Source organism: Vitis riparia, chromosome 13 (genome assembly GCF_004353265.1).
Source record: "Vitis riparia cultivar Riparia Gloire de Montpellier isolate 1030 chromosome 13, EGFV_Vit.rip_1.0, whole genome shotgun sequence".
NCBI lineage: Eukaryota > Viridiplantae > Streptophyta > Magnoliopsida > Vitales > Vitaceae > Vitis > Vitis riparia.
In genome coordinates this window covers 7,253,170-7,269,893 of record NC_048443.1, presented here as the reverse complement: position 1 = coordinate 7,269,893, position 16,724 = coordinate 7,253,170, and the positions used below count along the sequence as shown (strand labels likewise).

Here is a 16,724-nt window from a genome sequence, read left to right as displayed (position 1 = left end):
GTCCTGCATGATTGCAAGCTGTTTAGAAGCCCAATAAATATAACTGAATCTGGTCCTATCTCAATTGCATTCATCTGCTCAAAAAAAATTCTACAGCACTCTCCCCAAGCCTATGATTTCCAAATCTAGCAATTATGGTGTTCCATGAGACAAGATTGTGATGGACCATTTTGCTGAATATATCACATACATAGCCAATACAACCCCATCAAACATGTTCACGAGTGGGTTATCAACTCCCACAGCCTCTTTCTCATCAGATGAGCATGTGTCTGCTTACCATGGCTCGTTGAAGCAAGCCTTGCACAGGCACTAATAACACTTGCAAAGACATATTTATTTGGAATAAGGAATATTTAGGAATGCAGGTCAATTACCATCTGAGGCTCCCCAGCCTGGTCATAACAAGAAATCACAACTAACCAGGGGACATTGAGAACATGGTTGAACATAAAAACATCTGATCATGTGCCTGTCTTCAAGACAACAGCATGAAGGGAAAGACCACAACGAAGTGCTTTGGTTTTAGAGCAGCGATGCAGAAGTGAACTGAAAGTTTCCGTAATCACTAAAGAGCAGATTATCTACAAGATTTTGTAACCATTAACCCTTTTGAGGGCTTGCTATCAGATTCAGCCCTTCATGAATAATACTCTCAGTCACAGCTCAAGGCCATTCTTGAAATATAAGGAAAATTCAGCATCATCTAAATTTGCCATCTTCCTCAAACACCACATTTTCCAATTCTTCTTTCTCTGTTGCTCACATCCTTTGTATAAATACCTTCACAGCTCCCATACACTAAGTTAGCATCTTAGAAAGTTTGAAAACGACTGATTTTTCAAGAAGCATTTGGAATGTCTTGGCATGAAGATGCCTGCTGTGCAGTGACCTTGTCTTTATGAGAAAACTGGTTGTATCCACTATATAAATAAAAAGGAATGTTTTGGCGTTACTGAACATGAAACCTCTGAATCGAATGGATACCCCAGAAATTCATCCCTCTAAGATGACGCCCTGTATTTTTGTCAAATTGATCAAACTCAATGTCTTTGACTACCCACATTACGCATATCCTAAAATCATTAAGTTCATGCAATAGGGTCTTTGTGGGGCATTTTATCAAACAACTTCCGATTAGAGGTGAAATCTCCCATCTCGACACATATGCTGACCATTGCAGTCTGAGGCATCAAACCCAGCTCACAAATTGATGAAGACAACCAATAGCAGGCAGCCAAGCCACTCAATTTCGTGTACATATAAATTGAACCCCTTTTGAACACGCGAGTCATGCTCAAACCCATATTTCAGCACGGCACCTTGTACGAACAAGTTGAAGCTTTCGCACAAAAAATGCGAAGTTGAATACATCGCTCATCACTGATTCCCCCGTCCAATCATCCTTCTCTGTTTTCTTCTCAAATTTAATCTCTGATTCTGTGACCCACAGGTGCAAAACTCCTCTGCCATATTTGCTATCATTCTCAAATTCGTCGGAAGACTCGGCACCATTAAGCTCGCCTCTCATATCGACTCTTCCACCATCCTCCAGTGCAACCCAAATACAAAGGCAAGGATTCGAACACCGTGCGGAGAAAGGGATATTGAACAAGTAAAATAAAACACAGCAAAACTCGGAGAAGGAAGAGAATAAGAGATATCGGTTAGTAGACATAAGTAGCCCCCCACTTCAAATTTTAATCCATGGGCTGATAATAGTGGGAATAGAGCAGAATAGGATTAAAACAAAAAAAAACGAACATGATCATATTCAGGCATGGAGTCATGAATTTCAGACGACATCAATGACACATAAGAGAATCAGAATCCAAAACAGGGCAAACAAGCGAGTAACCAATCTCAACAAATCAATTTGTGGCCCTTTTCGTCCACACCAATCAACAGTATATTAAATATTCAGAGACAAATGCACGGAGAAATCGAATATGGGTAATAATTCCAAGAATGACGAGAAGCATACCTGGGCAGCCTTGGTTGCAATTGCTCTCTTCTCCAATTCCTTTGTGCTTTTCCTCCAATACGTGCTCCTTCTCTCTGTGTGTTCTTTTTCCTTCCCCTTAAAAATTTCAGAAAAAATCCCCGCACCCCAGAATTTCTTCTCTCACATATATATATCACCCCCCAAAGGCCTAAATCTGTTCCTAAAAAGGAAAATTCTCCTATTTCCTTTCTTCTCTTCTTCCTTTTTCCTTTTTTTTTTTTTTTTTTAAATCTTCCCATTCAAAAACAATCTTCCCAATTTCAAATTCCTCTCCAAAACCTTCCAAAGAGAGTCCCGTCTTCTTTAAACTCCAATAGTAAGTTTCTTGCAAAAACATGAAATTTTTTAAGTTAAATAATTGAATGAACGGATAAGCAAGTAAATAAATTAGGAAACGGTAAAAATAAATAAAATAAAATAACATAAAAATAAAATAAAAATAAACCAATAAACAAAAGCCGAGCCCAAAAGCCATGTAATCATGCAACTCATACAAGTCACGCTAAAAATGTCCAAATGGGCCAAGTGTGCCTAAACGGGCCTATGATGAGACTAAGTGGGGCTAGGGTGGTGCCTAATGGGCCAAGTGTATCTAAAAGCTATCCTAAAAAAGAAACAAGAAAAGCCTAAGTCTAAATTAGGGCTGCCAAGGGTCACAATAAGGGATCAAATAATCTCTCAACCAAAATCTCCAAGGTGACTCAAAAAAGGTAAGTGGTATGAGTAGCCATGGACCACCAAGGAACTATTGTGGAGCATTGAAAACGAATTTTAAAGACATGTGCTAAAGGGACAAAATTGAGGGTCTACAACAATATTTTCCTTTGAGCGTTCTATGTTCTCCTTCTTCTAACTCATTTTCTATAAAATATTATAAGTATTTATTCCATCCAATAAAAAAAATGGGAAAAGTAAACACATGTTTCATTTTTTTTTCTTTGATTTATTAGTATCACTAATGACCTTTCTCTTGATAATTTATCATTAAATAATTGTATATGGACATAATAATATTTTAAGTTAAATTTTTACAGTATTGTATAGAAGAAAAGGTTTTAGAAAAATAAATATGAAAGGGTGTTACCCTGTTTTAAAATATCATAAGTGATTTGTATGATTATTTGAAGATTTAAGAGTAATATAAGTAGACTTTTGTTAAAATAAATAAATAAATAAATCTTATCCCCACTCTTTACCATGTTGAGAAAAAAGGTTTGCAACCAAGGATGACAATAAAATGAGTTTGGGATAGGTTACTTCTGTCTTGACTCTAAGTCAATTACTTACGCTTATTCTTATAACCATCCAAAAAAAAAAAAAACAATTTAAATGGGTAAGGGAATTTCTCATACCTTCCCCTCCCTATTTGATATTTTTTAATTTTTCAATTGCTTATTTTCTTAAAAAAAATTAAATATGTTAATGATAAATATAATTTACAAATAAATAAATATTATAAAATTTTATTTTTTAAAAATTAAATTTTTATTTATAGGTATAAAAAGAAAATAAAAATAAAAATAAATTAAATTAAATAATTCTTATTCAATTATATTCATAATCAGGGTAGGATGGGCTAAGACAATAGTTGAACTTGCCCCAACCTTACCTAAGGTTTTTAAAAATTTTTCAAAACCTACTTGTGACCCATTTATGCTCCTCGGTCCTCCCACACCTATCCTATTATGTTCCCGATGAGGTAGATACTATGACATCCCACATCAAATAGGGGAAAAGTTTTTGGCACTGTATAAGTATGAACTTCTCCTAATCCTGTAAACGCATTTTGAAGCCGTAAGGGCCCATTTGGGTCCAAAGCAAATAATATCTACATGGTTGGGTGCGGATCGTTATAGGATGGTATCAAAACCAATCTCTAACCCCAATGTAAGGGTTTGTTTGGCCTCGTAAGGGGTGTTTAGCTATTTGGTCCCGCAATCTCGTAGGATGCAACGAGAACGTTATGTCTGCATGGTGGATGTTTGTGACATCCCACATCGAATAGAGGAAAATTTTTTGACGCTATATAAGTATGAACTCCCCTTAACCTATAAACGCGTTTTAAAGCCATGAGAGCCCTTTTGGGTCTAGAGTAAACAATATTTACACGGTTGGGTGCGGGTCATTACAGGTACTCAAAGAAAAACCTACCCATTGTCATCCCTCTAAACAACCCATATATTTATATATTATTTCCATCTTTCTAGTAAAAGCTTATAATTATGTAAACATTAATTACTTTTTTATGCATGCACATATTAATCCAATCACATCTTGCAATTTAATTATTTTATTTATATAATAATTAAGTATGATTTGATGACTAATCAATATATATTTGAACTCGAATCTTAAAACATAACCCAACTTTTTTCCTATGTATTAAATTAATTTCAAATAAAAGAGCAATATAAAATTCCTCTTGAGTATCCAAAAATGAAAAGAAAATACAAATATGAAAATAAGCAATAACCAACCCATTTTTAGAAGTTAATAAAAATGATCCATCTCAATTTATTTATAAACACATGAAATTAAAAAGATGAACGTTAATAAATTAAAGTTGTCAACTACTCAAACAAAAAGAAAGAAAATGAAGGATGTCTTTCAAATAAGCCATACATTGCTGAAGGAAAAAAAAAAAATCAATTAGAGTGAGAATGTGGACTATGCCTAACCTCTCTATTAAGTATCAAGACTCCATGGCCAAATGGATAAGGCAAGTCTATGGAACCAGAGATTCTGGGTTTGATCCCCAATGGAGTCATGTTCTTCCCTGTTCATGTTTCCCCCTCCCCCTTTTCTTATTTGGAATCTTAAGAATTTTCATGCATGGAATTGTTGTTGGGCACAACCCCTTTTATTATTATTATTATTTTAATTTAAGGGCTCATTTTAATATTAAAGTACTATTGAGAAATTATTTAAAAATTTTAAACTATCCTTCATATAAACTTCAAAGAATGCTTTGAAATTTAAAATTAAAAAAAATAAACTGAAAAAAATAAATAAATGCTATAAATGGAAACATTTGGATTATGACTAATATTTTCACCATGACAAATACAATATTGATTTTGAACCATTATTAATGAAATTATTATGATTATCTATAAAATATTATTTCATTAAAAAATAAAATACTAATTATTACACATTAATTATTGTTTAATAATAATAGATGAAACAACTTATTGCAAATAAAAATACAATAGACATTTATCATTTTTATTTCTATTAATTTAACAATTTTTACAAAATGAATGCAAATAACAAATTAAACTGTTATGAGCAATTATTAAATGGAGTCTGGGTCATAATTTATGTAAGGGAAAAAAAGAATTTGGATATATTATACTCTTCATATGCAAGTTGGGGGATTATTTTTCTGTTGAACACTTGGCATGAAAACTTATCTTTGGATCCCTTAATAATTCTTTTTGTTTCAATCACATAATGTTACATCATTTTTCTTGGATAAATAAGATATATTTGCTCTCTTGGATATACTACTGGTTTCTACTTTCAAAAATTTCTAAAGAGCAATGAATTTCTTTTTATGTACTTTTTAAAAAAGAAAAATCCTGAGATATAATACAAAATCAAAGACTATTAGGGGTGTGATGGTTGGTTGGGTAATGGTTGCTATGTTGATAGGTGACGAGCTTCCCTCATGAGTCTCAGTTGTATATGTGATTTCAAGTAATGATTGTTTCCATATTGATTTAGGGAATAACCCTTTACACACTGTAATTATGACTTGTAGTCTTATCTTATTGAATGCTAGCTAGACATGCTACATTAAATTTGCTAATGGGAGGAGGTTGTGCCTAACCAGCCTTTGATCATCAACTAACCCTCCTAAACGCTATGGTTAGAGGAAGGACCTATGACCCTCTTAGTCGGTCATGCACATAGGTGGGTTTGTCCCATGTCCAAGTCTTTCCATGTCATAGGGGCACCACTTGTTAAGCCAATCTAGACCTAAAAAATTACCAGCTGTCCAGATCATAGGGGCACCACTTGAATATTTGAAGATCGTAGTTTGTCCATATCTCATTTGCTTTCCTAGAAGGTAGCCACCAAACTCCCGAGCTTAAGCACATGGAGACAAAAGACTAAAAACTAGAGTTTCTACCGAAAGAAATGACGTAAAATTGGTTATATAGGAGTTTTTAGTGCATTAGGTTGTTTTGGTTTAAGTTAGTAATTTTATTCCATTAATCCTGATTGAGGACTTTTTGTATTTTTTTGTGACTTTCACTCCATTACACACATAAGAAGTATAGAAAGGTTCATAAAAGCTATTGACTTTAAACAAATGACATAACAGACTTTAGGGTATTTAAGTTGAGTGATTTTAAGATAACTGTTTTAGAAATTCTTGATCGAGTGCAAAAATGCTCCTTGAGGTTGCTTATCATTGTGCATGAGCATTGACAAGGGCCGCCTAAGGAGTAGAAGCACTCAAGCACACTTATTCAATACTCAAACATTTGGGTTTGGGTTTTCCAAAAATTAAGTCCTAGACATGAGATTTGGTATAGGTTCTAGGACATAGGTCTTAGAGTAACTTCCACTAGGTAAATTTGTGAACCATTTTTGGAAGCAGTGGATTATAGCTTTACGATCTCTAATCACATACTTTTTACATACACAAAAGTGTCTGAAAAACTTCATCCCTGTGTGTGGTTATCCAGGTAAATCATGCATCCCTGTGTGTGGTTGAAATTTGGGCCATAATAAAACTTATTTTCTATGTCTAACTGAAACCAGTAATTAGGATGCGAAGGAAATGGATTCATGCCCCCAAATCTGAATAGGCCAGAAAAGGAGTAAAATAATGAATATCAAGCTAACACTCTTATTTACCATAATAAATTATGAGTTAATTAATTCCCAAAAAGAGCTAGTTTGCAATGTATAGTCAACTATAATAGGCTAAGATTGTGCGGTGAGAATCAAATTCTTGCTCCAATTAAGGTCATCAAGAAGTCCTTGTAGCCCCCTGATGTTTTGCGTACCACTGCATCATCAAGACTTACCTTGTTCATGTTGAAATACTCTTCTTTGATCTTCATCATGTCAATTTCCACTCAAGCCAAAATGGCTCTTACTAATGAATGAACATCTGACCGATGACCACTGAGGGAAGCTCTTATAATCTGGTGATGGTTCAAACAAAGGAAAAAGAAATTTCATGAGAAGCTTAAAGTTTAATATTATCTCTGACAAATACGAAGAAAATCTTTTGATGGAAGCAGTTTAAGAAAAATGACTTTCATTCAGAAGATGAAGTTCTGTACCAACCAGAACCTTTTTATAAGTTTCAAAATCATGTTCCTGTTTAATAACTTTAAGCAAGTTTACTGCCAATCTTCCTTAAGATTACTCCAAAAAGCATCCTATCACTCTGTTTGGATGGTGAGAAAATTTTTTAACCATCATGACACACAATTTGAGACCATAAGAAACACTAAGCATAATACCAAGTCAGGGTAAGCTTAAAAATTTTTATTTTCTTTATTTATATATTTCCATCACCTCGGCAAAGTGTTTCTCGGGAGCATCAATGCATAAAATTACCACCCGCAATAGAGATCCCAAATCATCACTCCCTGAGCTCATAATAGCCTGTCAAGAAGGTATATATGTGTCAACTTTCAGTAAAAGAAAATGGCTCGAACAGATCTGTTAACTAACCATGTATAAAAACTGAACCTGGTAGATAGGAACTTGGTAGTTTTGTTTATAATGCTTAAAAGTTGCTCTGAGCTGGAAGAAATTCCTGGTGCTGAGTATCCACATAACTTCATCACAATCCAATTGCTTCTTTTCAATGGCTTCATGTAGCTTAGCAGCCTCAGATTTTGCAACATTCAAATCCACCAATTCTCTATCATACCTGTAGGAGCTCACCAAGCCCAGTAGAAGCTGCGCATGGCCCACATTACAAGTCATTCATAGAAATGCAAATGGTGTGCATACAGCATAAGTTTAAACCCTAAAACTGAAACATATTTTCTTAATTATTTTGACTTGTATATCTAAGAGAGTGTACCACCTTTTGGAGAGACGATGAAACTTTGGATGTGATGGCTTCTTCGAGGGAACAATCAAATAAAGAGCAGTAGGCCTGCCTGACTGCCATTAGATGGTTAGGAGATGATGCGCATGCTATCTCGACAATGACTTGCAGTTGAGTGATGCCCGCCTTCCCCCTCTTCAAGGTCTTCTCTACCAACTTGGCATCCCTTTCAGGCGGTTCTTCCATCCAATAGACCATTGCTTTCTATTATGAAAACCCATGCATATGGTCCCATATGCATGGGTTTTCACATGGGGAAGACTAGCTTCTGTGAATTAAATATTTTACGCTCATAATCATCATTAGGTGGTGCCAATGTAGATACGCATGAAGGGGACAATCTTTTACCAGAATCACTCAACTAGGGATTGAATCATAATCTGCCTTTAAAGAAAAATAATGAAGGCATAGACAGATGCAAAATGGTATGGGATTTAAGTTCAGGCTGTATAGAACACCATTCCTTCCTTCAATTTTTGACAGTAATAAAGGACTGCCACTTTGAGAGAGAACTCAATTTCTGCGAAGCTAACTAGCCCAATGCCCTTTATATCTATGATAATATATATCAACTGTCATCAATAAATTAGCATGTGCTTCACAATATGATACATAAAACATTAAAATCTTCAGCTTAAACAGCCTTGTTTAGTATCCTTGCAGAACATTTTTTGTATCTAAAAATTAGGAATATTTAGAAGATATATATATTTAGCTGTAAATACCTCTTTATTATCTAGTTGTTATGAAAATATCTGTAGCCTTATTTGTAGGAGTTAGTTTCAATGGTACCAAAAATAGTGGGACTAATTAGCTTATAAAGGCCCGATTGTACTCTTATTATTATGTATGAATGAAATATATATTTAGCTTGTATTTCTCTTATTGTTAATTTTCATGGTATTAGAGCTTTTGAAGCTAACAATTAGTTGAGGAAAACGATCGATGACAGGAGCAAGCAATGATGATGACTCTTAGTCAACCTCTAAAATTATTCCCACTGCCTTCCTGACAATCTGACCTTGCAAATCATGACACATAAATTGAACAGAAAATTTTTTCTTTAATGGTTGTGATCCGTTCAAATAGTAATTTGTGGTGAAGGAAAGATTGGCTACCTAGATGGTACCATGTCCCAGCCAAAGAGTGACGATCCCTCATTCTCCAATTGGGATGCGCAAAACTCAATGGTTATAGCTTGGTTAATACACTCAATGGAAGACAGGATTGGAGACACAACTATTTTATCCAACCACCAAAGGAATCTAGGGTGCTATAAATTTGTCATACTTAGACCCTGAATATTCGTCTCAAATGCTTGAGCTACGAAACAAAGCCTGTGACCTACGATAGGGTGAGCTAGACGTGACTTAATATTTCAATTCCTTGACCAAATTGTGACAGGAATTAGATTTCTTCAACACTTGCTAGTGGCGCGACCCTCAAAATGTGGTGATGTATTGGAAGATGATAAAGAAAGACTGAGTCTACAATTTCCTTGGTAGTCTTAACAAGGATCTAGATGGACTTCAAGTGAGACTTGCTGGAATGAAACCACTTCCGTCCATTGAAGAAGCCTTTGCAACAGTTCAACATGAAGAAACTCGCAAACGTGTTATGCTAGGAAATTCATCAGCTCCTGTCATGGAAAATTCTACTCTTGTTGTTTGTCGGTCAAACACCCAAAAGAATGGATAGTTGTGGTGTGATCACTGTCAAAAACCACATCATACCAAAGATAATTGTTGAGAAATCCATGGTAAACTAGTTGATTAGGTACCAAGGAGTGCAAGAGGACGATGTGACACAAAAGGTCTCCAGATAAGTCAAGAACTAGAAACGTTATAAAAGGCACATACACTTGGTGTCACTCTCACCAAAGAACAAATGTAGTATCTCAACAAAATAATATATGGAAATCAGATATCTAATACTTACTAATGGTGTAAAAAGGTATTCCCCTAACTACTTTCAGTGGTTTGACTAGGAAAAGTGAACTATGGATCATGAACTCTGGACTACAGATCACACATGATGGGTTTTGAGAAATTATTCTCATCTTATATTCCAAGCTCCAGGAATCACAGAGTTCAATTTGCAAATGGATCCTATATGACTCTAGCTGGAATTGGCAACATTGAGATAAGTCCTATGATCTCACTTAAGGATGTTCTTCATGTGTCAAATTTGTCTTACAATTTAATTTCTATTATTAAAATTACTAAAGAGTTGAATTGTTTGATAAAATTTTCTTCCACTGATTGTGTTGTTTTTGACAATCGAATCTTGGGAAAGACGATTGGCAATGGTAAGGAGTTTAACGGATTATACCACTTTGAGAAGAATTTTTTGGTGAATGGTCAAGCTCATACTATGGTGTGAAATCTCTCTCTCTCCTATGAAGATCAAATATTGCTTTTCCATCGCAGGCTAGGACATCCAAGTTTCTTGTATTTAATACATCTTTTTCCATTATTGTTTAAAAATAATGACTCGTTTCAATTCGAAGCTTGCCAATTAGCAAAGCACAAGCATGTTTCCTATCTGTCTCATTTATATCATGCTTCAAAACCTTTTGCATTGATTCATAGCAATATTTGGGGTCCCCCTCGTGCTGAGAGTCTTACTAACAAACGTTGGTTTATTACATTTACTGATGACTATACTCGATTGTGTTGGGCTTATCTTTTGAAAGATAAATCTAAAAAAGAAAAAACAAAGTCCTTAAAAACTTCCATAGTTTGGTAAAAACTCAATACAACAAAGACATCAAGGTTTTTCATACTGATAATAGTACAAAATACTTTAATTCTATACTAAATGAGTTTCTTATCAAACATGACATAATTCATCAAAGTTCTTAAATCAACACTTCACAACAAAATAGGATTTTAGAAAGAAAAAATTGACATTTGTTAGAAGTTGCTAGGTCGTTATTGTTTCAACGTGATGTTCCAAAATATCTTTAGGGGGATGTCATTCTTATTGAATGTTATTTAATAAATTACCTGGTGAGTTGTGTTTTAAATTACAAAACTCCATTAAACTATCTTCAAGAGTCCTATCCAAAGTCTTGCATGTTCTCAAGTCTTGATCTCAAAATTTTTGGGTGTTTAGCGTTTGTCCACAATCATGATCCATCCCGCTCAAAATTGGATCCTAAGAATACAAGTGTATTTACTTAGATATTCAACCACTCAAAAAGGATATGGGTGTTATTCTTGTGAGAAATGAAAATATTTCATATCTCTAGATGTAACATTTTTTTTAAGACATTGGTTTTCTTTTTAGAAAAAATTCAAGGGGAGAATTCAAGTGGAAAATTTTTTAACAAAAAGAATTTTTTGGAAGGAAATTTGGAGAGAACTAGATCATGTACGCCTCACCTAATTTCAAACTTTGTGGCATATGAACACTTAACTCTCTTAGTTTAGGCACTTTGCACTAATCTTTTGGATAAAGATATTCGAAAGAATGTGGAAAAGGCATTGAAGAATCCAACATGGAAACAGGCTATCATGGAGGAAATGGAAGCTCTAGAAAAAATAGAACATGGGACATAGTTCAAAAGCCTAAAGAAAAAATAATAGTGGAATCTAAATGGGTATTCACCATCAAATACGAAGTTGATAGATTAATTGAATGATACAAAGCAAGGCTTGTAGTGAAGCGGTATACTTAGACCTAGGGGATTGATTATTAGAAAATATTTGCTCCTGTTGTCAAATTAAACACTGTTGGAGTTCTTTTCTCACTTACAACAAATCTAGATTAGACTCTCCAACATATGAATGTAAAAAACACAGTCCTTAATGGAAATTTGGAGGAAGAAGTTTATATAAACCTACCACTCATATTTGACAAAGAAAGCAGAGATGGAAAAGTTTGCAAACTAAGAAAGTCACTCTATGGCTTGAAACAATCTCCTCATGCATGGTTCAATAGTCTTTCAAAGTCTCTACATTATCAAGAATACACTCAAGTTAACCCAGACCATATGTTATTTTATAAGCATAGAAATGAGAAGGTAACCATTCTCATAGTTTATATGGATGATATCATCTTAACTAGTAATGACAAGGGAGAAAGGGAACGATTAAAGGAAAAACTAGCTTTGGAGTTCAAGATGAAGGATCTAGGAAGCTTACATTATTTTCTCGAAATGGAAATTGCAAGGAGCCGTGAGGGAATCTCAATATCTCAAAGTATGTTTTAGATCTCTTAAAGGAAACAAGCATGATTAGTTGTAAACTAGCTAATACACCAATGGATCCAAATACCAAGTTGAGTACCAAATTAGGTCAAGAACCCATGAATAAAGGAAGATACCATAGATTGGTGGGAAAACTCGTTTATTTATCCCATACTGGGTCGGATATTGCCTTTACAATAAGTTATGTTAGCCAGTTCTTGCAACCACCATTAGATGAGCATATGGAAGTAGTTCACAAAATCTTGAGATATATAAAAGGAACTTTTGGAAGAAGCTTATTCTTTAGGCAGACAATGGGAAGAGGCATTGAAGTCTATACTAATGTAGACTAGGTAGGTTTAATGGATGATTGGAGGTCTACTTTAGGTTATTACTCATTGACATAGGGAAACCTTGTAACATGGAGAAGTAAGAAGCAAATTGTGGTTGCTAGGAGTAGTACCAAAGTAGAACTAAGAGAAATCGCACATGCAATATGTAAAATTTTGTGGCTAAAAATGATACTTGAAGAGTTAAAAGTTATGGTCAAGAAGCCAATGGAAGTTTACTATGACAATAAAGTAACCATAAATATTTCACATAGTCTAGTTCATCAAGATAGAACTAAGCCTGTTGAAGTTGATCATCACTTCTTCAAGGAAAAGATTAATGAAGGAGTTGTTTGCATAACTTATATTCCTACAACTAAGTAGGTTACTGATGTGTTGACAAAAGGCTTAAGTAGGCCACTATTTCAAAAATTGATAGATAAAATGGGGATGTACAATTTTCTACAATCCATTTTAAGGGGGAGTGTAGGAATATTTAGAAAATTTATATACTCAGTTGTAAATATCTCTTAATGGGCAAACCATGGGAATTATGTGCAATTGCAAGCCTTGAAAGGTGGTCAGCTACCACATTTTCTACTTCCTTCTTGTCATTGATTCGAAGATTGAACTCTTGAAGCAAGAGGATCCACCCAATCAGCCTTGCCTTGGCATCTTGCTTAGTCAACAAATACTTCAAAGTAGAGTGATCGGTGAATACCACTATGAAAGACCCCACCAAGTAAGCACGAAATTTGTCCAAGGCAAAAACTACCGCTAATAATTCCTTCTCGGTGGTTGTGTAGTTTCTTTGCGCCTCATTGAGTGTCTTACTAGCATAATAGATCACATAGGGTTTCCATCTCCCCTTTGGCCCAACACAGCTCCAATAGCAAAATCACTAGCATCGCACATTACCTCAAATGGTAATTGCCATTTAGGAGCTCGCACAATGGGTGCTATTGTCAGAAATGACTTCAATTGCTCAAAACTTCTTTGGCATCTTTCATCCCATACGAATTTGGCATCCTTGACCAATAGTTCACAAAGAGGCCTTGCAAGCTTTGAAAAGTCCTTGATAAACCTCTTATAGAACCCGACATGTCCAATGAATTGCCTTACTCCCTTGACATTGGTGGGGGATGGCAACTTGACAATGAGTTCAACTTTTGCTTTATCAACTTTAATACCCTCCTTAGAGATGATATGCCCGAGAACAATCCCTTGTTGTACCATGAAATGGCACTTCTCCCAATTAAGCACCAAGTCTTTTTCAATGCACCGGTTTAGAACAACTTCTAAGTTTACCAAGCAATCCTCAAATGCGCTTCCATAAACGGTGATATCGTCCATAAAGACTTCTAAAATTCGCTCCACCATATCACTAAAGATGCTTAGCATGCATATTTGGAAAGTTACGGGTGCATTGCATAAATCGAAAGGCATTCTCCTATATGCAAATGTACCAAAGGGGCATGTGAAAGTGGTCTTCTCTTGATCTTCCAAATCAATCTCTATTTGAAAGTAACTGAAGTAGCCATCCAAAAAATAGTAGAAAGGATGCCCAGAAACCCTTTCAATTACGGTCAATAAAAGGCAACGGGAAATGGTCCTTCTTTGTCACCACATTCAATTTCCTGTAATCGATACACACCCTCCAACCAGTAGTAAGGCATGTGGAGACATCTTCTCCCTTATCATTCTGCACCACCGTGATCCCAAACTTCTTTGGGACAACTTGGGTTGGACTCACCCATAAGCTATCTGATATGGGATAAATAATACCGGCTTGAAGTAGCTTCAAAACTTCAGCTCGCACCACCTCTTGCATGTGAGGGTTCAACCTTTTCTGAGGTTAGTGAACTGGCTTTGCTTCCTCCTCCATAAAGATATGATGGGTGCACACCAAAGGGCTGATCCCTTTCAAGTTCGAAAATTTCCACCCAATGGCCTTCTTACATCTTCTAAGGACTTCGATTAGACAATTCTCTTGATGAATGGAGAGAGCTGAAGAGATCACCACAGTGCACTGCTTGTCTTCCTCCAAGTATGCGTATTTCAACCCAGTAGGAAGAAGCTTAAGAGTAAGCTTGAGGGTTCTTCCTTAGTAGCTCTATGTGACTCCTCCTCATTGAACAAAGGTATAATCTCTTCCCTCCTCCTCCAAGGAGACATGATAGTTAGCAAATCTGAGGGTTCAAGTAACCCTTCATCAAGATCCCCAAGACTTTCAACCAAATCTTCCTCCATGCTCTGTTCATAGTGCTCTTCCACCAAAGTGTCAATCATGCACACTTCCTCTGGTCTTTCCTCTTCTTCCGAATGGAGATGCTTCTTGCACAAATGGAAGATATTTAGCTCCAAGGTCATGTTGCCAAATGTGAGTTGCATAACTCCATTCCTACAATTGATGATTGCATTCGGAGTAGCGATGAATAGTCTTCCAAGTATGATTGGCACATATTTTGTCCCTGTGACAATTGGATCAGTATCAAGAACAACAAAATCTACTGGATAGTAGAATTTTTCAACCTGTACCAAGACATCCTCAATTATCCCCTTTGGGATCTTCACTAATCTATCAGCTAGGGAGAGAGTAATGGATATGGGTTTCAACCCCCCAAGTCCCAACTACTTGTAAACCGAATAGGGTAGCAAATTCACACTTGCTCCCAAGTCTAGAAGAGCTTTCTCCACACATGTCCCTCCAATATTTACTGAAATGGTGGGGCATCCTGGATCTTTATACTTCATTGGAGACTTGCACTAGATGATAGCACTCACTTGCTTAGTCAAGAAGGCTTTCTTGGTCACATTTAACCTTCTCTTTACAGTGCACAAGTCCTTCAAGAATTTGGCATAAGTTGGAACTTGCTTGATCATGTCAAGTAAAGGAATGTTGACCTTCACTTGCCTCAATACTTCAAAAAATTTTGATGTATTCTTGGTTCCCTTCTTACCATGCAAAGCTTGAGGGAAAGGTGGAGGCATGTTCTTTTTCATCATATCTTCCTTGATGACTATCCTTGGTTCTTCATCCACACTAGAATCATGGTCATCTTCCTTTAACTTCTTCTCACCCATGTCTTTCTTTGATTCATTTCCTTCATCATGCTTCAACTTGGGTGGGGGTTGACAACCTCCTTACCACTCCAAAGAGTGATAACTGCTTTGACTTCCCTCAACTTTGAAGATTCTCCCTCTTGAGTTTCTACTTCATGAATACCCTTGGGATTTTGATGAGGTTGAGAATGAAACTTTCCTTTCTCTTGCACAGTATTGAGGTTGGTGGGCCTTGTGTAGACCCTCTATTTTGTCCTACTAGCACATGTTCTATTACGTGTCTGTTTGATACTTTACAATAATTCTCTGATGACCCATTGGGCATCATTTTCATAGGCGTTCAGAGCCATCATTTTCATAGGCGTTCAGAGCCACCATTTTCATAGGCGTTCAGAGCCACCATTTTCATAGGCGTTCAGAGCCATCATTTGCATAGGCGTTCAGAGTCACTTTCTATAAACCTCTTATTCAGGGTATTTCTTTCCTTGCATATGGTTTATCTTGGGATTTATTGCATCATGTGCTAAGACAAAATTTATGGTCTTTCTTAGTTCTTCGGTATAGTTCATTTCATTCCACTCATTACTCGTGTTTCCCCTCATATTCCTTACACTCATGATCTCTACCGAAGAGGTGCATATTTGTAGATCCTCTATTTTGTCCTACTAGCACATGTTCTATTACGTGTTTGTTTGATACTTTACAATAATTCTCTGATGACCCATTGGGCACCACCTTAGGCCCACTTTTGCACCCTAGGCCCATTTAGATACACCTGGCCCGGTAGGTACACTCCTAAGTCACTTAGCATGTTTTTTTATCACTTGGACACCTCCTTGGTTTAGTTTCCACCTAATTCACCTTGGCACTTTCCACTTAGGTCACCCAGGTCACTTGGATTGTTTATTATTATTATTATTATTTTTGTAAGCTTAATTCTCTAAGATTAGTTTCTTGATTGATGAATTTTTTAGACTAGGTGAGTATTCAGCTTGATATTTCTTTATTATTTTATTTGGGTTGCCTGAGATGAGTTTTCGATGTTTA

General features: G+C 35.8%; 1 pseudogene; it reads right to left on the bottom strand.

Moving 5' to 3' along the window:
* Nucleotides 1-6,910: 6,910 nt before the first annotated feature.
* Nucleotides 6,911-16,724, bottom strand: part of LOC117928021 — an 87,463-nt pseudogene continuing 77,649 nt past the window's right edge.